This window comes from Parus major, chromosome 2 (assembly GCF_001522545.3).
Source record: "Parus major isolate Abel chromosome 2, Parus_major1.1, whole genome shotgun sequence".
NCBI lineage: Eukaryota > Metazoa > Chordata > Aves > Passeriformes > Paridae > Parus > Parus major.
The window spans coordinates 115911867-115939704 of NC_031769.1; positions in this window are offsets into that span (position 1 = coordinate 115911867).

The following is a 27838-nucleotide window of genomic DNA, read 5'->3' on the forward strand; positions in this document are numbered from 1 at the left end:
AAGAGTCCCTCCACTGCACTGAGTGACCTTTAAATAAAAAAACTTCATCCTTCTCCCAGTCTCTCAATTTCTAAGTGTAAAACTACTTAGAGAGGAGCAAGAGAATGAGAGAACCTTAAATAGAAAACGGTTTGTAAATGACAGCCTATCCTTTTGCCATGTAACAATTTCTCAGTCATAATAACAGTACACATCTTTTTTCTTTTCCACCAGAATAACTGCATTTACCTTGCCATTAATAATTCACTACATAATCATGGGATTTGAAGAAGAGAGGATGAACCCTACCAAGAAAAGAATCTAACACCTACTGTCATATACATTCTTCTCACCAGTAGACCTCATAAATGCCATTTTCTGCTACTCTGCTGTGTACACAAAGAAGGAGAAAAACTTGAAGGATCTAAGAAGTAATTTTCACAGGTTTCCATTGTGATTTAATGCATACTTTGACCAGTTGTTTTTGGGTTTTGAGCAATATCCCTGTCTCTGACAACCGACAGATCTCTAACAGATGATCTGCAGATGATCAGGTGAGCAACACTCAGATAGAGTCTAACTCTGGAAGCAAGGCAGATACATAAACTTTTATCCCTTTTTTTTTTTTTTTTTTTAATTTAAATTTTCATCTTTCTGATCTACTGAAGATCATTTTTTTTTGCAGTTAGCCGGTGACAAAACTAACAGAAAGTGATTTCTCACAGGGACTCTCTTCCCAGCCCCTACACAGTGATGATTCTGTCACAGTGATGACTGAAATTTATTTTGACTGAAATTCACCATTTCACTATAATGCTGAAATTCAGTCGGAAAACATCGTGAAATATTGAGAATGGTGTTTCTTGCACCTAGTGGCCCTATCTGTCCATACACTGCCTGACTCAGGATAAGAACAGACATCTTTTCCACAGTTCTTGTATCCATTTTGCTCATCCTGAAAGGTCAAGGTATTGGTCTTGGCTTATACATCGAAATGCTGAGAGTTTCATTATACGGTCTATCATGAGCTCATGATTTTGCCATGGTGAACTCAGTAGCAAAAGAGCACCAATAGCCTACTCTTCAATTTTCACTCTAGCAACAAAACTACAGCAGACTTTGCTTTGTGTGGTGTGATCGATTCAAGGGATTTGCGTGCAGGGTTCAATAGGTCAAATTCGATTGCTGAAATTCCAGAGTGTTGACATGCCCAAAAAACTGCAAACAGCATTTTGAACAGTATTAATGTACTCACCCTGAACATCAGGCAATCAAAAATGTATGGCTATTGGAAACACATTTTGAAATTATTATTTCTATACAGGAAATTTAGTGAAAAGGCTAAGAAGGGTTATTAAACAAGCATTAGATACAGGGGTACTGAACCAAATTCAGTTCCAGGTCAAATCCAACACATCACAGAAAATGTTGTTTGTAACAATATTTTCAATCAAATTCAGGAGGAAGAAAAAACAACATAAAGAACAACACAGACTGTCCTGCAATATCTGCAGCTGTCTGACACTGACTGTCATATATGTAAGTTCAATCCTGAGCAAAAACTGTTATTATGTGCCTCAGAGAATAGCTTTACTTACTCTGAGAGCAGCCCCACATTATCTCAAAAATCTAGAATACCCAGAAGACCCATTCCTGAGTAAACCATGGTGACATCTCAGCCAGCATGTAGCAGAACTTGAATGACTGAACTGTCTCAGCACATGCCTCGATGTGGGAGAAGACCTTCCTCTGGGGGGAGGATCAAGATGAAGGAAGTCAGCAGCTTGAAGGTGGAAGTAGAGGTCTGTGAAGGATAGGGAAGAACACAAGGAGGAACTGGTACTCCTGTTACCTAAGACAATGAGCAAGTGAAATGGAGTGTGAGGAAGGAGAGGAGACCCCCACCCATATTTCTCTGAACCATCACCACAAGTACCTTTAATCTTACTGACTGTTTTATTTCACCAGTAGCTGTCTCCCTACTCATATGGACCTTACCAGCACTTTGTCTTCAAATCTGTCACTGCCCTGGGCACAAAGAATCTGCTTTGGAGGCTAGTTTTACCTGTAGTATTGAGGAACATGGAAGAATACTTTCACTTGCAGGGAAAACTCCTTAAATTCCAAAGGCAGGTGTAGTATTCAAATACTGAAGAAATTTCAGGGGACTTTTTTGAGAGTTACCTGCCAGCTGTCGCAGAAATTACTGAGATCTTCCATTCTGGACACTCACAAGTCGGCAGTGTTTGGACCCACTTGGAGCTGTTCCCAGAGCAATTTATGTCTTAAGAACGTCAGAAGAGTCCAGACACTGTTCTGGCTTTGAGTGTCCCAGTACAATTCTGTGTGAGGAGCCAATTCAATAAAACCTTCTTGGGAAATGAAATTCCTGTTTCACAATCTGTCCTGCACTGAGCACTGACCCCCATGGACCTCTTTATGATTCAAACCTGCCCCTTCCCCAGGCCATGGTGAAGGCCCGCTGGGATTCCATCCTGAACCTGTGCACACATCTGCCAGTGTCCCTGGGCATGAAACCACAATTCTTCACCGTGTTTTTAATACCTTCTGTGGACCAAATATCCCTCAGCTTTGCTTATCCTTCCCTCGTGGTGTACCAGAGGTTGTTTTTTTTCCAGGAGGGCACATCACTCTCCGTTTCATTTTTCCTCAAGGTGAATAGTATAGGTACCACTTTTCAAAAGCATCTGAATCTTAATTTACTGCAGGATTCCCACCATCAGCCCCCTCAGGTGGTTCAAATCTGTAGCTGAGAGATTGTTTCTTTATTATTCCTGTACAGACCTGCCTTGGAAAACCAGCTTGTTCTGGGTGGAAACCATTTGCTTGTCCATCCACTTGAGAATGATTAACAGCCCTCTACTGTTAGTCCTGGGCTAGGGCTAATTCAAGATGATGCAGGGAATCCTCAAACAGACAGAGCTTAAAGACCAAGACCTAAATCACACAGAATCCAGGCAGAAATCTTAACCTGCAGAGAGCAGCTCCCAACCTCATGCAACCAACCTTGCAGTGGAAAGGGGGAAGAGGTGAGGAGCCTGTGTGCATACTCAGCCCCCTGCTAAAGACCCTGCAGAAGTTTCAGAGCCAGAGACATGGACAGCAGGAGTTCTTGTCTGTGGGACAGACAAGAAGAGTGACTTGGAATTTCATTACTAGACATCGTGTTAGATGCCATTAGATCCATACATTTGTTTTCCTGTTCAGCTAATATTCATTTGTTACTGGCACTGAAAGTCTCAATGTAAGGATCTGGCTGCCAAGGTTCCACCAAAAATGTAGCCCTTTTTTCCATTTAGTTTCATTGAGCCCAGCAGCTGGATTCCCACTGGGCTGATTGCTCTGCCTGCAGATTGCTCCCTGCTAAAATTTATTATATATAAATATATATATTTATATATATATATGTGTGTGTGTGTGTGTGTGTATGTGTGTGTTTGTATGAGAGACTGAGGAGAGAGTTTGAGAAAATCCCAGAACTCCTTTATTATTTTTCTTTCCCTTTCTTATCTTTTAGTTCTTTAAAAGGAAATTCAAAATAATTTACTCATTCCTATTTCTCACCATTTCTTCATCGACAACAACGTAATTCTCATTAGACCCATGGATGGGAGGTTATATGATTCTGTATTTCAACATAAACAGAGGCTGGCAAATTAATTTCTTTCAATTTTAGTTGGAAATGCAAGTTAAACAGAGGGTTTCAGTTGTTTTTCTCTTAATAATCATCCTCATTTTTAAAAACCTAGTCATATTTTACATTACAATGTAAAAAAGTAAGCTCCAGTTTTTAGCTAAAATATATGGATATCATTTGCAGAACTGAAAAGTGAAGCCAGTTCATTAAGCTCACCACCACTCAGTCATTCATAAAGCAGCCACATTAAGAAACCCTCAGTGTTTTACTTTGGTAAAATTTCATGCCAGCAGTCACACCATATGTGAAAGAAATTTCCAAGACAGAAAACATTCTTGGTGTACTGACTAAAATTCAACACCTTTCACAAACATTTCAGGTTGTTTCAAATTGTTCCAATTTCCATTATCTTGTATAGTCACAGCATTTAGAAACAAAAAAAGACTGGAGTAAATGCACAGGAAGTTAAAATGTCAGAGGTCTCTCTGAAATAAAAGCAGTGTAACATAAAGAATACCCAGCAAAAAATCTCAGTGAGATTTCTGCACTATGGTTACATATCAGGTTTAATCAGGCAGTTTATGTAGCCAAATATTCTCTTATCGATTCAGTAGGGTATTGTTTTTATTTTTTTTTTAGTGAGCCAGAGACCAATCCTAATTTTAAGAAAGTTTTAATGTGCATGTGTGGCAGTAAAATATCCTGTGCATTTTGTTTCTGGCAGTTTCCTCAGTCTATTGGAGCAAAGACAGAATTTCTAAATTGTCAAAAAGATGCCAGTTTCGGGCGTCCTTAGGATAAGCCAAGCTATTCAATTCGGACAAAACCCACCAGTACATAATAGTCTTTACAAGCTCATAAACCACCATACCACCCAAGATGTTAACAAGCTGGCATGTTTTGAGCATCAAAGATAGAGAGGAAACTGTGTTTACATGTTTGGCACAAAAACTAATGAGGAAAGTCAATTGGCCCTTTGTCTTGAGGGTCTGAAGAGCCGCGCTCTAATGTTTGGTTTCTTGGTTGGCACTTGTTCAAGTAATCACTCGTGGCCTGACAAAGCAGCACTTGTGTTTTATTAGTGGCCATGCTGAACTCTCCTGCCTGGGCTATGTTGTCTCTCAATAGAGCACTGCACCAGAGGGCACACTTATTTGAAAACACTAAATCAGAGCATGATGATCTTTGCCCGACAAATACAACCAAGAGAGGAGAAAAAAATGTGACAACAGCTCTCCTTTTGTTAGAGAAAGTGAGGAAACAACAACTGGTGTGTGTGCATGTGCATGCATGTAAGAACTGCCCTGAAACACCAGTGATAAAATGAGCAAAACTTTGTTCCCTCAATGAGACACTCAGAGCCAACTGGATTTACTCCATGCTTGGGAAAAGGACACTGGCAAAGCTAAAATTTGTTTCTCACAAGTGGGAGAGCAAACACAGCATCATTAATGTCTTGGGTCAGTCTGGCACCGGTGACAAAGCTACAGGCTCAGGAAGAAGTTGCATGGTGCAAAGAATTTGAAAGCTACGGGTTCATCTACTTAAAACAGGTAAAAGTCAGACCCTGGAGGGTTGGGCTTCTTTATCTGATGAAACTCAAACCTTCAGCATTCAAATACTTTAAAAATCACAAACTTGTCAGCAAAATTGGGCTGAGATTTGTGATTTGGGAAATTGGACTTTCTTGTGAAACTGTTGGTACTCCTTGCCAGAAAGATGATGAGAACAAACTTGCAAACTCTGACTCACGGCAGCAGCTCCACTGACTGTAAGAAATAATTGCGCACAGACGAATTAACTGTTCCACTTATGATGTCTGTATGTAAGAACCTTCACCAGTCTGGAGGTGGGAAAAAAAAAGCCCAGAGGGACACAAAAATGAAAAATAATGACTAAATTGAAGTTCCTTTATCTCAGGCTATTTTGTTTAAACCATCTTTGCCTGTCACTTAAAATCTTCTACATAGGATATATAGAATATATTCAAGTATTGTAACAAAGTTTTATATGCCTCCTCCACTTAGCTTCACTAATTTAGCCAGACCATCTACTTTTAATGCAGCTACCTATAGATATGTTAGATGCATTCTTAATAACTTCCAGTTTTGTAGCTCTAATCTCCAACATTTTCCAAGCGTGTGTGGGGGTAAGACAGAGAGCAGGTGGGCTCTGTTTAAAATGTATTTTTAAAGAATGAAAAAAAAATCCTAATAATTTTTGTTTTAGTGATAATTGAGTCTGAAATTAAACAGATTTAATATTAAAGTCTTGCATGTGAAGAACTATTTTTGTTTTCATAGATCAATATTTGAATGAATTTTGAAAATTTTCCTGTACTGTGACAATTTATAATCATAATACAATTTAAATTATATAAATGGTGGGGGAAGGAAGTAAAATAGTACAAGAGCCATGTCAAGTAAAAAAAAGTCAAAAGCAATCAAGAATGTGATCTCTGAGGTGTTTTAATTGTAAAAAGATGCAGCGGTTTCTGAAGTTCATAATATGACTCACAACAACATTTCAAGAAAAAAAACAACAAAAAACTTGGGACATTTCAAACAAACTGAACATTATACACATTATTATATGCACTAAATTATATATATTGTAACTGAACAGTCTCTACACTTTTCCTGCCACCAAAATCATTAACTGACCTGTGAAATTCTGTAACAATTCTGGAATCATACCAGAGGGACAATAAATTGTGTTTTCAGTAACTACGTGTCTGCAGACTCAGCCTTTCTTAATTTTTGTGAAAGATTCTGAGCATAATTTTTGGCTTTCAAAAAAACCTGTAGTTAATGAGTGTTGTCTCCAGCTCAAGATGATCATCGAATTGCATCAGGCTATATATGGCAAATAATACTGAATTTCTTGTCTGACAAAACTCCAGTGTGGTGGGTACAGTAAGGCATTTCTGCATTCAGCTGGGTCTTGGTAGCTGCTACTTTTCTGTCCTGAGACTAAACTCTGCCTCAGGAGAATACCGTGTAGGATTATTTCAGGGCACTGCAAAGGATGTGCTACTTTAACACAAAATATATATTCTTACTGTAGTCTTAAGGCTCCTTGGCACTCTGCTCCAACACCTCCCTCAGGAGATAACTCACAGTGAGTGCTCATTTGCACTTTTTAACCTGCCCTCTGTTGAATTCTTGGGGGTTCAGGACTAAAATCCACCTTTAGCAGGAGCTAGTATCTGCATAGCGAAGATGCAAATAAAGAACACCCATCATTTTTTTATAAACTGAGTCCAACATACCCTTATTTGTATATTGCCTTAAAAAGCTAAAGTGATAGAACTTCGGCATTTGACTCTACTTTGGAGTACAAAATAGACATTATTTCTCTATTATACAGCAAAATTTCTTTCTGTCATACAGGTCAGGAATCAAGCAATCCCTTAAGAGTGGTGTAGGAATGAATGAGTAAATGCAATATACAGCTGACACTGAACCTTTTGAAAAAGAGTCTTTATTAATTCAGACCTGTCAATACTCAAGTTTACCTAGGAGACCAGCAGTTTATAAATTCTGGTTTTGTTTTCTGCTCTAAAATTTGCTATTTATTTCAGCAACACATTTTTTACAAGACTTTCCTTGTCTTAAGGGGAAGAACATAGTACTCCCACTGGTTTAGGGATTACTGTTAAGTTGTGCATTGCAACGGTATGAATTACACTTTAAAACACAAATAAGGCATGTAGCAGATAGAACAGCATAAAGAAATTTTTATTGCTTCCTTCAAATTTAGATCCAACTGATAATCAATTTCTTAAATTTCTGCATTATTTGTCCTCATGATTTCTCTTTGTTGGATGATTTAAAAATTATTACAGTGGGTTTTGATAACTATGGAAACTGTTTGCTAGTTTACAAAAGACTAATTGCATGGTGTTTAGATGCATTTCTTATTATAAACAGGAATTATACATTGATTATTGTTTCATTCTAACAATAGTAGTCAGAATTAAGTCATACATCTAGGGGTTCTACAGAGAAAGCAGCAGACTAGAGCAATCAAAAAAGATAAGAAAAATTAAATGCTTTTACCCTAGAATTAGCTCTCTTCTATGAAGTACAGTTTTTTATTATTTCCCTATTGTTTAACTTTTTTCCAAATATTTTCAGGAAAATGCTGAGTTCAATTTATTTTCCTTTAAAACCAAATCTCCTTTTCCGAACTGATGTTTATAACCTGCTAACATGGTATGTGCACAGACACATGGAAATTATTTGCTTTGTGAATGAAAATTTTACAAAACATAAATCTTTGAGAGCTAGTATTTGTGGTGCTTGTTGTAGCATTCTTATAAGGTGAATTCAGTGAGGGCCACGTCCTCAGCACTTACATCTTTAAGCATTTCTTCCCAGTACAAAAACCAAGTTTCTTACCTATAAAAGAAGGAAACAGAATCACACCATTTCAATGTGTAGCTTGGAAATGAATGTAGCACTTTATAATACAAGTTATTTCCTGTAAGTTAAATTTATGACATGCTGAACTAAAGCGAGCGAAGAAGTGGTATCACACTATCACAATGTGACAGAAACCTATAAAGGATGTGATTCTACAGCACTGCCTGCAGAATTATGAAGAATAGGAAATGTTTTCAGGAATTCTTACCCTAAGCCTTCATGGAAGTTTAGAGACACAGAAATTTTAGTGCTAAAAAAGTAAATGTGAAAAATATCTATTTTATCTGTGCTGTTTATGCCAATAGAAAGATACAACCACTTTGACAGTAGGATTATAAAAATACAACTCTCTCCTTAGACTTTCTTTGTTAGAAATATCTCTGTGCAGAAGAACAGATAAAGTTAGCATCAGTATGTTTCTGTTTCCTAATAGTGAATCTTCTACAACAGGGCTCTATCCATTATTATAAGTATGAATGCTTCTATGGATATATTTGTTCTTGGACACAGTTGGCAATATATTGTCTGAATCAAATGAAATTAGAAATAAAATATTGGAATATCATTTGAAAATTAATGACTCTCACATGATACAACAGTATCCATGGACCTGGAAAATGGAGATAGTAATGAAAAAACCTTCAGTATGAGCTGTTATCCAATTTCACTGACTACCACAAATATACTATTTAGTCCTTTATTTTTCAGAAACTTCCTATAAGACTTGGAAAATCCCTCTACTCTTCTAAAACTATGTCCTTTCAAAAGAAATACAGAATGCTAATTTTCATCTAACCTTACTCAGACAATGCTCTCATTTTCTTCATTGAGAACTTACCATTAAACTAAACATCTAAACCAATATACTGTTTTAGTAACTGGCTAGGCTACCAAATCCAAACAAGGGCAGCTAACAACAATATCTTCATCGATTTCAAGCTGCGTCTGTCCACAAATCCTCTTACTGATAAAATAGAAAACAGAAGTTTGAATCTTCAGATGTCTATGTTGTAAAATTATTTATAGTCCTAATTTCAAACACTTCCATTGTTTTGAACAATTTCTGTGTGAAATTTTCCTTACATGTTTTTATTCGCTAGCGATTTTTCTTTGGCCCTTAGCTTTGAGCTTTGCAAGCTCAACACATACCCTTTACCTTGGCAAGCTATTTTTCCAGTGGTAGCATAATGAAGAGCCCCATTCTTAATGCCAGGAAAGCAACACAAATTCGTGCAAATAAATTGCATTGCCATACACAACTGGTGGAGACATGGGAGACAGACTTATTAAAGCACATATTTAAAACAGTTTTGTGTCCATATGTCACACTCAGTGCTTTTAAATTGAACCAAACTGGGGACGTGGTAAATCTACTTTGCTCTGCCTTTAATTTCCAGACTGTGTGCTCATGGCAAATGAGAGGTATGCATGAATTTAGAAATGAAAGGTATTTGGCAGAAAGATCTGAAGCAGTGGCTTCAGTGTCCTCTTTCTTGCAGAAGGAAAGGCAATGGACTATATTCACTCTGTCTCTGAACAGATCTGGCAATGAGGTCTTGGAATTAGTAAACAGAGGGAGAACCCTCTGGCCAAGATGTTTTTGCAGAGTTGTGAGGATGGGCACATGCTGACTGAGGCACTTTGCTTCCACCAGCAGCTGCTTGGCCTTCCCACTCCTTCATCTTAATCACCCTGCCCATAGAGCTCCTCTCAATGCAAATCCCAGTGCTATAGAGGAGTGTGACATGGGCAGCTGAGGTCTTTCTTCCTTGCCAAAAGAAAGTCTGTTTGTGGAGGGTCCCCTCCACGCTTGGATGAATGGATAAGCATCGTCCCTGCACACATACTGCCCTTGCTGACTGAACATCATCATTTCCTTGGTCTAAGAAAGTGGGGACCTGAAGCAGTTCCTCAGTGCCTGAACTAAGGCTTATTAATGTACCACATACGACTCTTGGAGGATTTTACTCTAAAATATAAGCAAATCAAACACAAGCACAATACCGTGGGTGTTACATGGAGCCTTAATTTTTGTGCTCCCAAAGGTCCTGTACACTTTGACAATAGCCCCGGTGGACAAAATCTCTAACCAGGTTTCTGAATAGAAATTCCACTTCCTGTGAGTTCGATTAAGCTAGCTAATTTTCAGTCAAACACACTAATTTTGAGACAGGTTCTTCTGATGTTTTCCCTCTGTTTGCAATTTGCATCTTTAAATAGCTTGGTGTTTCAAAGCAGCAGCGGCAGTAAGGTCACAAGGTTTTATGTTAAATAGCAACATCCTCAGCTTTTTAAAGAAGAAACAGAGAGCAGCTGATCTGATGGCGCATAATTTTCTTTCTTTCCCTTTTTCTCTTTGGGCTAAGAAAGGAAGGATTGGAGCTTCTTATGGATCACAGACATTTTACTCTGGAAGAAAGAGCAGATCTATAGGTCTTTGTGCTCTCGAAAGCAACACAGAATCACAGGTGTCCTTGATTATCAAGAAATCCTCTTCTTTTCTAATGGTTCGCCTTTCTCTCCCTGAGAACAGCAGGTCATCTTTCGGGCATGAATATCTCATATTAAGGGGCACAAAATTCAATCTTAAAAGGAAAATTTTGAATAAGGTATGTGCTGAATTTGAAGATTTAAAAAAAAGAAATGCTTGTCAACATTCAGGATGCCAGAAATCCAGGCTGTGCTGACCCGTCCAGAGTAAACAGTTATAGTAAACAGATGTTTCTCAATCAATTCTGCCTGTGCTATGTTTCCATTTCTGAGGAACAGTGGTAACAGCACAGCAAATAAAGTGTGACACAATGACACCTTGCTTCAGCCTTTTTCCCAGCAAAATTTTTTCTTCCCCCCACCCCCTTTTTTTATGGTCACACAAAGTGAATTTGTGGGCTATAGCTACCCTGAAGCAGCTTTTTGTGCCTTGGGAGGCTGGCTGGTCGCTGGGATTGAAAAAGCCTGGATCTCGTAGCTCCAAGCAGTTTTGACAGTTGCTGAAGACATGTATCAGTAAATACTCTAAACTGAACTTAACACAACACCAAAGGCTCCCAAGCCCAGCTGCCCTGACAAAGCTATTCTCAGCCCATCAGGGCTCTGGGACATGCAGCCTCCCACTGGAAAGGCTGCTGGCTGAGCTACTCTATGGCTCTGCATCCACCAGATTTAAAATCAACACGTTTTTATCTCACAAATGTAGATGCATGTAAGTTTGAGAGGGGCTCGGCAAGAAATGCTGAATATCATTAAAATCATCTGAAAGCAATGGCTTTTGTATAATTCCATGTTCATACACGTAGGTACGAATATATAGATGGATGAACACGGAATAAGTAAAACTAAGAGTAAATCAGTGCTGCCTATACCTTTCATATACTGTGACTGATATATCTAAAAGCTTTGTGTAATCCAAAGGTTGCCAGTTTTAAAATGCTGATACATAAAAAATTATCAAGGCATTCCTGGCAACAGGGAAAACATGCACAGAGGAAGATACAGATGTTCTGACCTATGTGGGAAAAGATAAACAGAGCAAAAAATATCCATTTTGAAGAAAATATAAAGGTAATTTTATCACTGAGGTCTCTTTGGGGAAAAAATGTAGTATGTAATGCATTGCACTTTTGCTTCACTTATGAGTCAGAAGCTACAATTAAGACAAAACAGTTGGAAAATTTGATTCAGTTTAATTCATTATATATTTTCCTTTTCCAGAGAGCCATGTGATGCAGTAGAAGATAAGAAGCCATGTCTTGTCATTCAATATTTATTAAGCAAACCAAAATAGCCTGTTTTGTAGAAAACAAATTTCATTTTGCATGTCATACTACTACAACCTAGTGCCAGTCTGATCTGTTGTGTAGCCCCACTGAACCCAGCGACTTTGAAATATATTGTGTATATAAATGTCTTGCTTGTGTGTATCGGCACGTGTGGAGTCCAGCATGAACTTGCCATTCACAGAAATACAGGGCTGTAGGAAGGGTAGAGCATTCAGTTACCTTTTCTTCCTTATTTAGGTGCTGCAGAAGAATATGAAAGTAGTTCAACAAGGCAAATTATACAAGAACAGTTCTTTTGAGTATGTTCTGATGTGTGCAAACATGACATATTTAATTAGTATTACATTCTATCTCTTATGAGAAATACAAGATTCTAGATAGGATAATTATCTTTTAACAACATACAGCTGCTAAACTTCTCAGGAATATGGTACCCAACACTGGTTCTTAGAGCACGTCACAAATAACCACTTTCACGGCAGAACATTTATAAATGTCACGTCATGGAAGACAAAAGCTACCATAGAAAAAATGGAAACATTTTCATTCTTATAGATAAAGCAAGGCCTCAGAACCTCACACCTGTGCAGCAAGCAAATGTGATTAAAGGCAGAACAAACAAGCAAAAACCTTGCATTAAATAGATCATGAATTTGCTTGTGGGTCTGTAACAGATGTGTTACTAAGGATGCTTTGTTTATCCAGTTGCAAGACTGTCGAAGAGAATCATTCCAGTGATGCTGCTTATCACGCTTTTAATTCTGCTCAGGCAAAACTGTTAGCTTTGAAAAAGCAATTTTTTTTTTGGTCCTACTCTATCTGGCTGCACAGAATTTTCAAAGCACCACAATGTTGTAAAAAATGCCCTTTTAATCAGATTACCCTTGGCGAACGTCCCAAACTCAGGCTGAAGTGCAGTGCTTGTGGTTTCTCAACAGCTTACACTAAGCCTGCACCATGGAAATAATCTACTTTTAAAACCCAGGAAACAAATCGACTGCACTAAGGACATAAGTCGCTGTCATTAGGGAGTGATTAAGCTAAACATTTTTATACACTCTGGTAGCCCAGTTTCATATTGTGTACCTCTGTGCCGAGAGAAAGAATGGCACCCCAAATAACTGCTTGTTTGATTCAGGCACCCCAAAAAGATCTGGTCTTGCACAAATTAAACTTAATTTTCTTCTAATAACCACAAGAGGAAAAAAGAAGGGGAGAAAAAGAGAGAGAGAGAGAGAGAGAGAGATTTGCTTTTAATTAATTAGAAAATACAGTAAAATCAGCTTTACAAGCAATAATTCAACTGAGGATCATGAGTTTGATTAAAGACTGTACACGATATTTTTTGACACACATTAGCCTCTCCTAAAAATCCTGTCACCTTATATTAAATTACTGCTACTTGTTTTATACAAACATATTTCTTTTAATACATAATTTATAGTGGAAATTCTGTGTATTTTTGAAGAGGCAGATACCATTTTTACAAGTTCCCATTATAATGTTAGGTCTTCAGCTTTATGTGATGTTGCATTTTTCATAGTGGGAAAATACAACATTGAGATATTTGAACAGAAATTACTGTACCTCCCCCAATTTCCCTCTAACAAAACTGCAAAAAAAGGATACGGATCTGACTCAAATAAAATTATCTGGTGTCAGACAATCTTGCTATTTCAGTACTTGCAGATCCTAAAGAAGAAAGGATCTAGATGTCAGATTCTGGTGCACGAAGAGCATAAGGTGTGTTTGTGGGAGGGAGGATTGTTTTTGTTTTGTGCTTAGGTCTGAGCTCAGGTCTGACATAGATGACATGTTCAACTGGTCTAAGGTACAAATCAGGTCTGTTCTTGATCCCTACTTTGGACATTCTGCTGATAGTTCATTTCTAATTTATGAAGAATGTCATTAATCCTCAATCTGTCAGCCTTCTTTTGACAATAATTCAGTCTGACAGTTGAAGGATTAATATTTATTAAACACCCCGTACTTTAGTAGTCAAAGAAATGCTCAATTCATTTCCGCGGCAAAATCGTCCAACTCGTAGCAAGCACTACCCCCAATCCCTTCATGCTCCCTAAAAACCAAATAAACCCAACAGACAGCACAATGAGAATAGCAGATGACCAAGAGAAGCATAATAGAAACAAAACAACAACAAAAAAAATGTAATTACAAGTAATCCTTCAAAAGACTTGGTAGTGGATTCATTTAAGGTATTCCTCTGCCCAAGCATATGTTTTCTCACTCTTCCTTCCCCTTCCAGCCCTCCCCCTCCCTTCCCCACTCATAAATTATTCATAACCTGATAAATATGCAATTTCAAAAAAGTGCAGACACGGCAGCACTGCATTAAAAAAAAAAAAAAAAAAAAAAAAGGCTTGTGCTTTTCACACAGAAGACCTGAGCTGCACTTAACGGATGACAGATTTTCCAGTATTCAAAAGCTCTATTATATATATATGATAGGAGTAAGACAGTATTTCTGGTCTGATTCCTTGCTAGACATGTTGTGAATTGTATGTGGAAAGCTGTAACATAAAACAAATGGTGTTGTTGATTTGGTTTGGTTTGGTTTCTTCTTTTTCTTTTCTTTCTTTTTTTTGAAAGACAATATATGGTGAAAAGCAACGATGTTGCCACCATTTAAAGTTTGGCCCAGCGCGTGTTTTCAGGTCATTATAAAATTGGGCAGTGAGTAGGGCAGGGGAAGGAGCACGGCCGCATGTTTTCTCATGTGCAGAATTTGCAGGTAGAGCACGTGCTGTACGTAATTCTCCAGTGATCCCACCGGGAAGGTCTCCCTCCTCCCAGAGTCCCCCTAAGCAGTGGCCACTTATGGGCCATCGTGTGAATGCTCTTCAGGGGCCAATTTCACAGGCTCAGCAGCAAAGTGCAGTGCCTGCTGCTTGCATGCAGGTAAAGCCCACCAGAAGTAAGATGCAGGATGAGGAGCGGACTACCTCCATTTTGTGGGCTAATTGCTTGATTACCACACTGAGACAAAATGGAGGAAAGACTTTTTTTTTTTTTTTTTTTTTTTTTTTTTTTTTTTTTTTTTTTTTGTGAAAGGAGCCCTGGGCTGATGTGACAGAAGAGACAAAGTATCGCGAGAAAAATGGTGCTTAAGGAGCATCAGTCATAAAATCACTAATATGAAATGGAATGTGAGAAATATAGATAATGTGTACATATTCTTACGGCTAATAAATGCACAGGACTCACGTACAGTTGATCTTTGGGTTTAGCAACAGTTAGAACATAAAAATGATTTCAACCCATGAAGTGTAACCTTTTGGATGAACATTTAAATTGGAAACACCATGGGTAAGAAATAGACCTCAGCATTTAATTTGGACTGGTTAGTTGGAAGCCTGTATTTACTGTAAAATAATTTCAAATTTAATTAAATAACACTGCTGATGCCAGTCACATCAGCACTGTAAAGATGATTAATTGCATGCTTAAATGAAATATAAACTGCCTTAAAAGTAACATCAGTGCAGAGTCCTGCAAGCAGACACCATATAATAGATTTAAACACATGAGCCTACCTGCACCCCTTAGAAATACGCCATGGTTAAAAAACAGGCCCTACATCTAAATGTAGCAGTTGTACCAAAACCAGAGCCTTTTATGAGTTTCTATTTTTCAGGCAAGCCTTGTCTATTTCCCCCCCCTCCTCTTTCCCCCAACCCCCCCTTGAAATGATTTTTTTATTTTGCAGGAGAGCTTTCACATGATTTGCATTGTCATCTCATGGGCTGGCTATCGATAGGCAAACAGGGACTGAGGCACTGTAATACGGGGCCACACTGTCACAACAAGGCAGCTGGACTGTTATATATTCCACTTTTGTTTCCATTGTATTTCAGTCCTCAGAAGAGCAGGACAAAGGGCCTGACAGAGTTAACCATGGATTGTCACCTTGATTTGTCCAGTCTAGCAGATATGCAGAAATGAATGATATTCTGCTTATAAACAAAACACAGAAACAAATAAGTTGGCAAACAGCATTTTCCAGACTGAGCTATCTGTAAGGGAAAAAAAAAATAAATAAAAAAAGAAAGATATTCAAGTATCTTTATAGATGCTACATGGGGGAAATAAAAGCAGGAAGAATCCTCAGAGCAGCACACAGAAAAAACCCTTCCCGTGTAACAATGTCTATCGAAAACAGCAGAAGAAAGCTCTGACTAAGGGCTGGGTTCTCTTCGTCTAATCTGCATCATGTTGGTTTATTTTTCAGGAATGCTATGACAATGTTCCAAAATAGAAGTTTTTATCATAAATGTAAACATTTTAGGGCAGAGATCATTCCCTGTGTATGATAAACTCGTTTTGGGACTATACCCTTAACACTGTATATGGAGGTGCAGTTATACACATGTGGAATACAGTAAACAAAGCATTTCCTGAAGAGATACCAAATTAAAATCTAATTTTCTAAAAAAGTAAAACCAGTGAATGGCTGAATTTCTACTCTTAACATAGCTCTGAATTAAATATAAAGAGTGTTGTATTTAACAATTACTACTTGGAGAGATCAAAAGCAGGCAATTGCTGAGGAAATTCAGTGGTGAAGCAAGAATTCTAATTAAAAGCCGTGACTTTTTTTTTTTTTTTTAAATTTGAATAGGTTCAAATTTTAACAAAATCATATACAAAAGAAATTTAAAAATCCAACTTAAAAAAATTAAAGGAATCAGTTGTCTTTTCCCTCTTTCTGAGTATAGAAAAAATTCTGGCTTATGCTTCTGATCAGTAAGGCAAATTGAACTGAAAAAAAAGGGAGATGACTCAACAGAGCAAAGGTCAGTTCTGAAACACCTTAATTTTTTATAGAAGATGAAAACAACCAGCAAGAAACCTCGTTGTGGTTTCTGACAACCACGTGTTTATTAACTATATGAAAGACATAATCAAACTCTCATTTTGCTTATACAACATTCCTCACCAGAATGGACAAAATAGTTACCTCTGAAGAAAAACCATTCAGAAACACATAATTTATACATCTTTTTTATTTATGAGATAAGCCTTATCAGAAGATGTGGTATTACATCTCACAATAATGTATTCACTTCTGAGCATGCAGTATTTTAAACAGACATGAAAGACTAAATGTATTTATTATTTTAGCATTGCTATTAGTTTTTAATAGTAGATTGGATGATTTTTGAATTTGTGTATACATTTCGTTATTTCACTTGGCGTGCACCAATTCTTTTAACAATGCAAAAATACACATTAAAATATAACATGCCATAGTACAATTTTAAGTATCTACTTGAAGCTATATTATGCATCAGAAAAGGAAAAAAAAATATATAAATCTTACCCACATACTGGAATGCTAATGTGCATCCATCAAAGGGCTACACATTCATAGTAAAGGTTTCAGCCCAAATAAAGCCCCTTGCATTATCACATACATGCAAAAATATAGAAAAAAAATTAAAAATTCTTTTCTCCTTAACCAAAATTGTTTAGGAAAACCTAGGTACACCAAAAAACCCATTTATTGTCCAAGGAGAAAATTGCACAGATTTGTCTTTCCTTGGAATTCTATGCAGCCAACCGTAATAGCTCTTTGACAGTTCACCTGACTGCAGCAGAAATGGGAATGTGATGGTTACAGTGGATGACAGAAAGGGGCCATTTGAAGTGCTATTATGCAGTTTACATGAGAAGATTTCCACAGATTTTGGTTTTATTTAGTTATGTTATGTACATTTTTTTGCCGGTTTTTTTCCTTCATTTTCCTTTTTATTTTTTTGCCTTTACCTAGCAGTGTATGCCTTACAATATAATAAAGAACACATTCTTTTTCTGGAGCTACCAGATAGAAAAGAAGACCTTAAAATTTCATTGATATTTCCAAACTGGCTTGGGAGAGCCACTGTGCTTCACTACTAAAAATGGAAATGTTCTGTTCTCTCTTGCCCTGATCACATTTTAAAAGACCATTATGTATGTTTTATTTCACCCAGTTTACCCAGCAATTTTAGATAGACCAATATAAACCAGGTATTGCATGCTCATACTTAAGCAGACGAGTAAGTGGAAGAATAATTTCTTTAACATGCATGTTTGTGGGATGATTGGAAACATTTTGACTCTTAAAAACTGAGAAGGATATCCTGAAAACCTTACACTCTGAAAAAAATAATCTTTGAGCAAATAACCTTTGCTGGAAGGACCCAAATCTGCAAGCTCTCGTTAGGATAAATGGTCTGACTGAAGCTAATGAGACTTCTTGGAAGAGTAAAGCCTACTCACATGAGTCAGCACTTACAGCAAAGAGCCGTGACATTTAAACATTTTATGGGAAAAAAGGTGTTTTTGCTTTGTGGGATTGCTGTGCTGTACAGGTCTCTCCGTTCAGGAGCAGATGAGCCTAAACCAACCAACAAATACATACAGTCCTTTTTGTTTCCAGATAACATACAGAAAAACATGATGGTGACATGCTGGTTGCTTAACACTGAAATGTTTAAAAGAAAAAGCACATTCACTGTGTAAGAAGATAAAAGGATGAAAGTGATAATGACTGAGCTACACTGTCCTAACTTACTCTGCATTTGCATGTGATTTATAATTTTGTAAAGGAGAGAATAGAAGGAACTGTACCTTTGATATATTGTTAAGCAGACCTTCTATGTTTCTATTTTCTGCATAGGGTCAAGACTGTTGACATGGGATTAATCAGCTGTTCCTCCTAAACCATGAATCAGGACAAATTGTTGTCGGTTTCATACAGTACAATCACTTGAAAATAGAATTAAACATGGAAAGCAAAGCACATGAATCTGTGAAACCAAGAGGAAGTTACAGGCAGTAATTGCAACATTGGTATAATGACAGATCTTTTCTGCTTTTACATTTTAAAGAATTTCAGCAGAAATTGCAAAAAACAATGCTTAATTTTTCTGCCGCTTTCTGAAAATGCGGTGATTTTTTGAAGCACATTTTTCTCTCAGAGAATGATATTTTATTGAAATGTAAAAACTTTGCATCTCCTTCCATAAGCACATTTCTTCCTATGTGTATTTTGTTCAATTTACAAGCAAAAAAAAAAAAGATCCGGTTATCTTCTGCATATCTTCTAGAGAACATACACCTACACATAAATGTAGCCTGCCACCTGCATTGTTGTTAGCTTATTTGTCAGGCTGTAGCATGATAGGATTTGAGAATATTGGGTGCAAAGTGTCTTCAGGAAGAGGGAGAGAAATCATTCACCATTAGAGATAAGTATGACAAGCTCCCTTTTACACTAGGCTACACTTGTATTAAACAGAGTGGCGGGGTGCCTGAGTGAGATAGCATCTATTACCAATGATGACATGAAAATGGACACTTATTAATCACTGTTTTCAAAATAATTATCCATAGCTTTGTAAATGCTGTAACTAAGGCTGGATTCCTTCCCTAGGCATTCCCTAATATTCAAAATACTGCTTTCTCATTACAGTTAAAACTTAAATTGTTTGGTTAAGCAGGTGTTAAAAGTGTGCAGCAAATATGCAACTTATTAATGATTAAGATGTTAATAGAAAACAGACGTTTCATGGTTATTTTAGAAATAAACAGTTTATAGGCATTCGGAATAGTTCATAATTACTCAAAAACAAACACTTGACCTGATCTCTGTGATATTTCATAAATACTTTTTTGGAAGCTCAAATATCACATAAATTGTTTGAATTTTTACCTAGAGAATTTGGTTTCTGTGGGTCACAAACAATATTTTCCATTATATAGGGTATTTCACTAAGAGGGATGTAAAACAAAGATTATGGATGGAAAAGATTTGGAGGACTTTTGCCAGTGAAAGTACTTTTGCTGATAAACAGCTTTTATGTGTTTTGTGTTTTATTTATTTTCAGCACAATTCATTGTAGAGGTTAAGCCTCTCTCAGATTTGCAATCAAACCATTGTATTAATATGAAAAACTTCTATAAACAGCTCAGACAATGTAATGTCCTATATTCAAGTACTTCACATGCACAAAGCACATCAAAACCATATTTTGCCTCTAGTACTAATTATGTGCAAATTTTTATTTTATATATTTGCATACATAGTGCTATATGAACACTATAGAAATATATTATTTAAGGGACTCATTTTGCAAAAATCCATTATCTTTACTAGATGTGGACATACTGCTTTCTTTTATTAATATTTTTTATTTAAATTTAAAATTAAGTTTTGAAGAAGCAGTTCTAGTGTTGGGATAACAATTTAGTGTTTAAAAGGAAATGATGACATGGCATGACGCAAAAAATCTGTTCATGTTCAGAAAGTACATATGCATGGATGCATATGAATGGCTACAGTGTTTTAAAGCTTTTTTCAAAGGTAACCATATGAACTCAAATTCCAGTAATTTTACTTCTTGTGCAGCACCTTATAGCACGTGATAGCTAAATTTTATTTTATAAAGTTACTCTAATTGGCTACAATAATAATCTGCTATTTTAATTAAAAGAATGCAGGATGTAATGCCAGACTGACAACATGTAGTCATATAGCAGTCTTATCATGTTGCTGCTTTATTCCAAGCTGCATCCCAAAAACAAGTAATTCTAGATGGAAACAAGTCCATTTAAAAAAGTCAATAAAGAAATACAGGAATATTGCTGGATTTGGAATAATAATAGACTATATATGTCTAGGAAATGTATGCATTTCTGATTTAAATAAGATTTTGGAGGTAACAGTCATTTTACTAATACTTAAAAAAATTAATATGGGAACAATTGTTTGCTTGGTGTAAATAGAAATGATGTTTACCACAAGTTCCTGTAAATGTTTTGACAATGATTTATAAGTATGTCTAATAAAAATGTTATATTTTTTCCATTCTAGAAGACAGCTAAATATTTTATAAATATAACTCAAAGTAATGTATTGGTTTATTTTGAATACCTTCTTTTTTTTTTCTGGATTTTTTTTTTTTTCACTTAATAAAAATGCCTCCTCTCCTAAGAATACTTTAAATTAAAGCAGGTAGTTTATTTTTGTTGTTGTTGCTGAAGTGGGTTGTTCTTCTTTCTCCCCTAATACTAATTTGGTGACTTAAGCAGCTCTTGAACATTTGCAGTATATGTTATTAAGGATTAAGCATTAAATTTATTTGTATAGGTAAAGAACCTGGTATTGCACAGGTCAAGTGGTTTCAGCATGAACAATAAAGCAATATATTTAAAGAGGTGTTAGTGTCTCCTTTCTGAATCCCTTTTTTATTTCAAAGTGCAAATATGGTTATAAATCACATAACCCAATGCATACAAATGATCTGAATTACAAAACAGACTGGAATATCTACATCTTCTATTTAACCTGTGGAGATGACTCATATAATTGAATGGGAATATGGATACTATACTTATGTATAAACTTTGACTAACTTGCTTTAAAGATAAGTGCTTCATGGAGGAATGAAGAATGTGTCTGAGATACCAGCAGGATTAGCTTTCTGTATGGCAACTAATCCACTAAACGTCTCTCCCAAATTTCTCACCTGATTTACTCAGAATCGACTATTCAAAAGGATATACCACCTCTGCACTTCTCTATCAAATTGCCCTTTTTTGTTTAAGAGAGAGAAAGGGCTTCTCTGTTTAAGTATAATAAGAAGTTTAATTAGGAAAAAGTACCTATTTTAGAAAGGTTATGATCAGCACAGCTTTTTTAAGCAGCCATTTTCCTTTGTGCATAGCTTGTGCCCACCTCTGTCCAGAGAAACATCTCTTTAAAAAATGTCTTCAAACATTAACACCCCAAGCCAGAGGATGTAACCAGAAGGTTACCCTGTTCCAAAAACTCCACTGCCAAGAGTGTGCACCATTTGGATGATCTCTGGACAAATGCAAATCTCCCATGGGAAAAACAAGCAACCTTTTTTTGTAGGCAGTGGGAGGTGAGGTCTGGAGGGCAATCTGTGGTGGTGACCACTTTTTTGAAATATATGTTTTCTACATGCAAGATTAAAAACAAAAGTGTATCCCCATTTCATCCATAATATGTTTTTTAAATGCATTCAAACTGTGATTTTTGATACATGATATGTGATACTTCTTACATGAAAATCAGACAGAAACCCAGACATTTTGATGCCAGCTGCTGCACAGAAGACAGCTATTCATCTTTGGAAACTTATACTTTCCCACTGAAATACAGGTCCAGTTGCAGGAAAGATTGCGAGCACTTGACTCTTTGGCAAAATAAATGGGCTATAATATTTAAGCATTCATCAGATATAAAAGAGTTGTGTATCGAGTACTCAGCTTGACTCTGGTACTAATGGATCACCTCTTCCTACTTCTGGCTCTTGCTTCCCTTGCCTCCTGGAGAGCAGCAAAAGTCCTGGGGAGTAATAGCCTGGAGATGCTCAACACTGCAAGCCTCCTGTTTGTCTGTGTCAAATAAACAGCGCCCTGTCATGTTTAAAATATTTTATATCTTGTTGGCCTGAGATGGTGTGGCATTGTGGGACTGAAAAATACCTGCAGTAGCCTTGTGGAGCCCTGCTAGAGATGCTCCTTGGCCATGAAGCCCCTGCTGCCTTTTGTGGCCAGTGAGAGCAACTGGAGGATGCTGTCACCTTGTGAGCATCAAGGTGGGGGTCCCCAGGGCAGCAGGAGGGGTGCTAGGGACCCTGCAGCACTGAGCACATGGCTCAGGGGCTGCCTCCACCTCTTTCAGCCTTGTGTCTCCTCCTGATATTACCTGCAGGTCCTGCTGTGCCCAAACTGGAAACAACCAGCTCTCACACCCTGTCTGCCTTGTAATGAGTTTTTTAATAGAACAACAAAAAGTAAAAGCCTTTTCTCTGTGAAATGGTAGGGGGAAAAAAGAGGAGTGGGCTTGAGCTTCACAGGAAAAAGGTACAATAAGAAATCTGTTCTGCATCCAAAATTCTCCCATATTAGGCCCAAACAAGTTGATATTACAAGTGTATGCCACAAAAGCAATCAAACAGCAGGGAAGGAAACACACTCGAGGCTGTTTCCATAACATATCTTGCATTAACTTCATAGCCTTTTCATAGGGAAGAAAATTAGGAGGCCAGGTAGTGTCCTGGGTGTGACTTTGCTGAGGCATGAACACTTGCAATCTGTATGTAGATGTGCCTTTAGGCTCAAGTGTGTGTGTGTGTGTGTGTGTGTGTGTGAGGGAGAGTCAGGTCAGGTTCTTGTTTATGACTTGTGAGAGACAGAAACAAGTGTATTTACTTGCAAGCCTGTAAAGGACATCAGTGGAAACAGGATTAGGCCTGTAATATTATTCCTTGGCCAAGATCTACTCTAGAGGAGGTCACTTAGGTGAAAAGTATGTGAAATTGTTATGACAGTTTTTTAGTGTAAATTTGATGAAAGAGATATGGTGCAAATAAAATGGTACAAGAGGCTCCCAAGCTGACTCAAAGTCCTTTAGTAGCAACATGAGACCCTCTCGAACACTGAAGACCAAACGATTTAAAATTATTCTTAGAAAGGAACATGTTTTTTATTTTGACAAGAATTTTGTGAGCTTTTGAAGGAAGTCCCTATAATACAGGTCTACTATTTAAATCTTGAAATGTCATACCTATTCAGAATCTGGTAGGACTTACCCATGTTCTGCAACAAAAGAAAAGATCAGTTCCGATGTCTGAAAAATTATTTTCTGCTCATAAACTTTAATAAACTGACTTCTGTTTACTAAGATAGAGAACAAAAGGATATGCTGGGGAGAGTGGAGGTCATGAAGCACTCCTAAAATTGCCTTGAGATGTACTAGTAATGCCACTCCCTCCATGCCCCACTTTCTGGATGCTGATCTTGGTATAATTTTCTAAGAGAACTTAATTTCAGAGGTAAGTGCTCTGCCCCCTTGCTGAGAGTCACATCCAGCTGCAACTCCAAATCCAAAATGCAGGCATTTTAAGTTGATAAATATTTATGAAAATCTCACAAATCTGAATTTTTTCAGAAGAAAAATTCTGCTGTGTCAGGTGTTCTGACCTGCATATAAACATTTGTTTCTGTGTTTTAATACACTGAAATCATCAATAAATACAATAAATACAAGCTTATGTAGAGGTTCAATGCAGAGGTATTGCTGTAGGTTTTCTTTTCAAGTCACAGAACATTGACATTCTTTACTATGAAAGCCTCACACAATATTCTTTAAAGTATAGTATATCCATGCTTTAAAAACAACATTTAAAAATGAAAGATTTTGCCTATTTTGTTCAAATGAATATGCCCTCACTTATGCTTCTCAGTTGTCCCAATTTATTTTAATATAAAAAAATCTAATCTCTGCTTGTAAAGCAGATTATGCATGTATTAAATTCTTTAAAATTAGAATATACTTAATTCCACATTAGTTCCAGGCATGCAAAGCAGGAGAAAGAATTATACACCTAGACAACAAGAATGGTTTTTAAGCTTAAGTTTCTACTTTGCTCCAATTCTCATTAGGTAAAATAAAATTATGTACAATCTACCATTTAATGAAATGCACTGAAGAATTATTTTTTTGCCAAATAAATCACAAAAGGAAAGATTTAAAACAGACAATATTTTTAATTGAGGGAAAAGCAAGGCCAATGCTTTGTTTCAGCTGACTATAAAATTTGTACATCCTGCTCCTTTTCTCTCCCTCATCCTCTCTTGCCTCCAGTCGGTAAGGTAAATTCCATTTTGCACCTCTAAGCATGCATTCTGGTTATGGTCTCAGAATAATGCTGCTGACTTCCCTCAGTGCAGGAAGAGGTCAGAGCTCATTTGGACTGGGGCCTAAAACATAGGAGAGCTGTAGGCCCTTTTGTCCTCAAGGTCCATGACTACAAGTTCATTTATGGCAGCTTGCCAACAGCCGCTGTGCTGCGAGGTTGCTGCTCCCTCTTTCCTGCCATGCCATCAGAGGACTACAGCCTCCACAGATGCAAGTGTGTCATCTCCCACAGGCATTGTTTTTCCTATTAAATCCTCCACAAATCTTGTTTTCTCAGGACCAGGGATATAGCAGGTTTGCTTCCCTCAGTTATTATTCTTGCTATCAGAAGACAACAACAGTTTGTGATTACTAACTGCTGTGGGGATGGGTGAATAAACTCTTAAATCATAAATACAAAACAAACAAAAAATAAAAAAGAAGGCAAATGCAATGGAACTGTCATTCGTTCATCAGAAAGGGGATCAATTGCTGTAACAGCTCTCAGGCTGTGGAAGAGATTATGGACAAGGCTCAGCTGACCAAATTAAAAGGAAGGAGGAAGCAGAGCGTCATATAGAAAAAAAGAATAAACTCAGGCATACAGCACAGGCACTCCACCTGTGCTGCCCATCCAATACGTGAAACAGTGGTTGGATGAAGTGCTGCACCTTGAGTAAATGTCAGTGGATGCAGCAATTTTATCTCACGTAAATGTTTAAAGGAATTTACTGCTGAGTGCACTGAGGTTTACACTTTGCCTGGAGAAGCATAGAAAGGAGATGGCAACTGCTCTTCTATTTTACCATGAAGAGTTCTTGATGTATTAGAAGAGATTTGGCTTCAGAGAGCGCAGCCTTGCCCTTGAGGCAAAGCTTCTCCTGACCCCTGTGGAGACATGATTTGATCCACTCACTAAGGTCTGTTTTATGGGATAACACTGGGAAAGTTCTTTCCATTACCCTTGCTGGAGTGGTGAGGTTGTGGCCTTTTCTTTATAATTGATGCAGTGCCAGCATTTTAAAGGACAAGCTAGAGGATAGGATATAGTAAACAGACAACCCATCCTGAAGGGAAAACAGAAAGCTTTCTTGAGTGTTTGTTATGTTATCCCTTATTTGAAATTCTGTTTACGTTGCTAAAATTTGCATATATTCTTTTTAATGAATACAACTCAGCTGAGAGACAGTGAAAGATGCAGAATGTGATGCTTGTTAATATCAGTTCATTAAATTAAGCCAGACCTGATTTGCAAAAAAATCCTATGTTCTTGAATTTCACAGACGGCCTGTGAAATTATTTTCTCCAGACTCCTCAACTACTGGATTGTGTCTATCTATTTAGATGAAGTACTTGGGCAGCCTTCACTGTCAGGGTGTTTAGGTATCTCATGGTCTGCTAATAGATTTAGTTGCACAATGTCTTATTCATCAGTTTTCTGTCAGCTGCCTCAGACCTCTCTGCCTTCGGCAGGGTTCAGCATGGTGTTTTTAAAGCTGTCTTTTTCTGTTGCTAAGGCAGGAACTCTGTGCCCACTCCCAAGCTTCTGCCCTGCATCAGCTACAAGTGCCTGCTCTTCTAAAAACATCATTTACAAAACTCCACGGTGAACGCCATGGGAAAAAATATAGAAGGTGAGCATCTTATGTCTGCATATTGTCTTTTATGCCAAAGCCTACACTTATACATTCCCATAAGACTTGGTCCCCTGAGTCATGTTCTTCAACAGGCACTGAGAGGAAGCCAGGACTAAGCTGCCAGGGCTGCTCAGAGGGACATCTCTAGTCACCTCAGAGCATCATTCATACTCCACCTGAACAAAGCGCTAAACCTTAACTTTGGCATAAGAAACAGTGGTAAAAAATGGGACATTTTTTAATAACTCACTTCCTTTATAACCTTTCCCTAGATGAAACATATCTGTCTACCTTTAAATAAGTTGGCATCCTGGGATCTTCCATATTTTAATGGAGGATGTTTGTTGAACTGAGACAGGAATAGAAACACAACATTCACTTGTGCATGTTCAATCAAGTTTTGCTTTGGTGTTTTAAATTCCTTTGATTCTTACGTCTGATTAAGCCTATGGATCAAACCATCTAGTACAAAAAGAGTTCTCCAGCTAGAACTTTATGCCCTATGTAACCCAATTAATTAATCATGTTCTCCACCATGTAGAGTTAGAACTGGGTTTCCTGCCCTGCTACTCAAAGCCCTCTTTCCACGACCATCATCTCTCTTGATGGGCACATTCTGCAGTAACAGCCAATCAAGTGCAAGAGATTCATGATTGCCAGCAATAAAACTTAAACAGAAACTGAGCTTTAAGGATAGGGATTTTCCTGCATTTTGGACAAGACTGGCCAAAAATCTCACCTTGTTCAAAAATTGTCTTTGAGTGTTCCCAAAACATTCATCACAAGACACCCAGTGACAGTTCCCTCTCAGCAGACAGGAGATAAATGTGTACCATGATCCTCACAGATTCTCTGCCAGTTCAGGATATTTTATGAACATGAACTTTCTAAAAAAGTTCCCCAAGATGTGGAAATTGATGCCTATCCTAAAATAATCACTATTTTCAATCATAGCATTTCTAACAGATATTTTATAATGAAAGACAAACAAAACCAATTTTCTCAAGTGGCAATTATAATAATTATTTCTTTCATCACAATTTATGAAAACTTCACCTAGAAATTAATCAGTCACCTGAAATAAACATGCACAAACTCCTGGCTCCCTAATTCACTTCCTAAAATTAAACATCTGCACTCCACCCTACCCATCCTGAAGAAACTGAAGGTGAGAGTCTCCCTTCTTTTATTAATGTTTTCAATAAACCAAATTGGATGTATAAACATTAGAAACATTCTATTCTGCAAGCTGAGGATATCCAGTTTTATATCTTAGTATCACCAAAGGCCAGTTCTGCCTTTGGATGGTACCGCTCTATGTGCCCATCCCTAAAGTGAAAAACAAAATAATGCTGAGGTATAAGACAGAAAAACAAATTCAGTCATTCTTTAGGAAAAATAGTTTCAAACAGCCATATGCCTTTCTAATTATCAGCCAAAATAAGGAATAATGCTGGATTCCATTAGTGCAAACTGTTTTCCAACTTGCATTCCATGTATAAAAAACAAACCAAAACAAAAACCCTTCTGATAGCAGAAATAGCTCTTTGCTCTCATTCCTGCTACAAAATCATGACAAACTCAGTAAGATGGTACAGTATGGCAAGATGAGGATCTACAAATTAGTCTTTATATCAGCTATT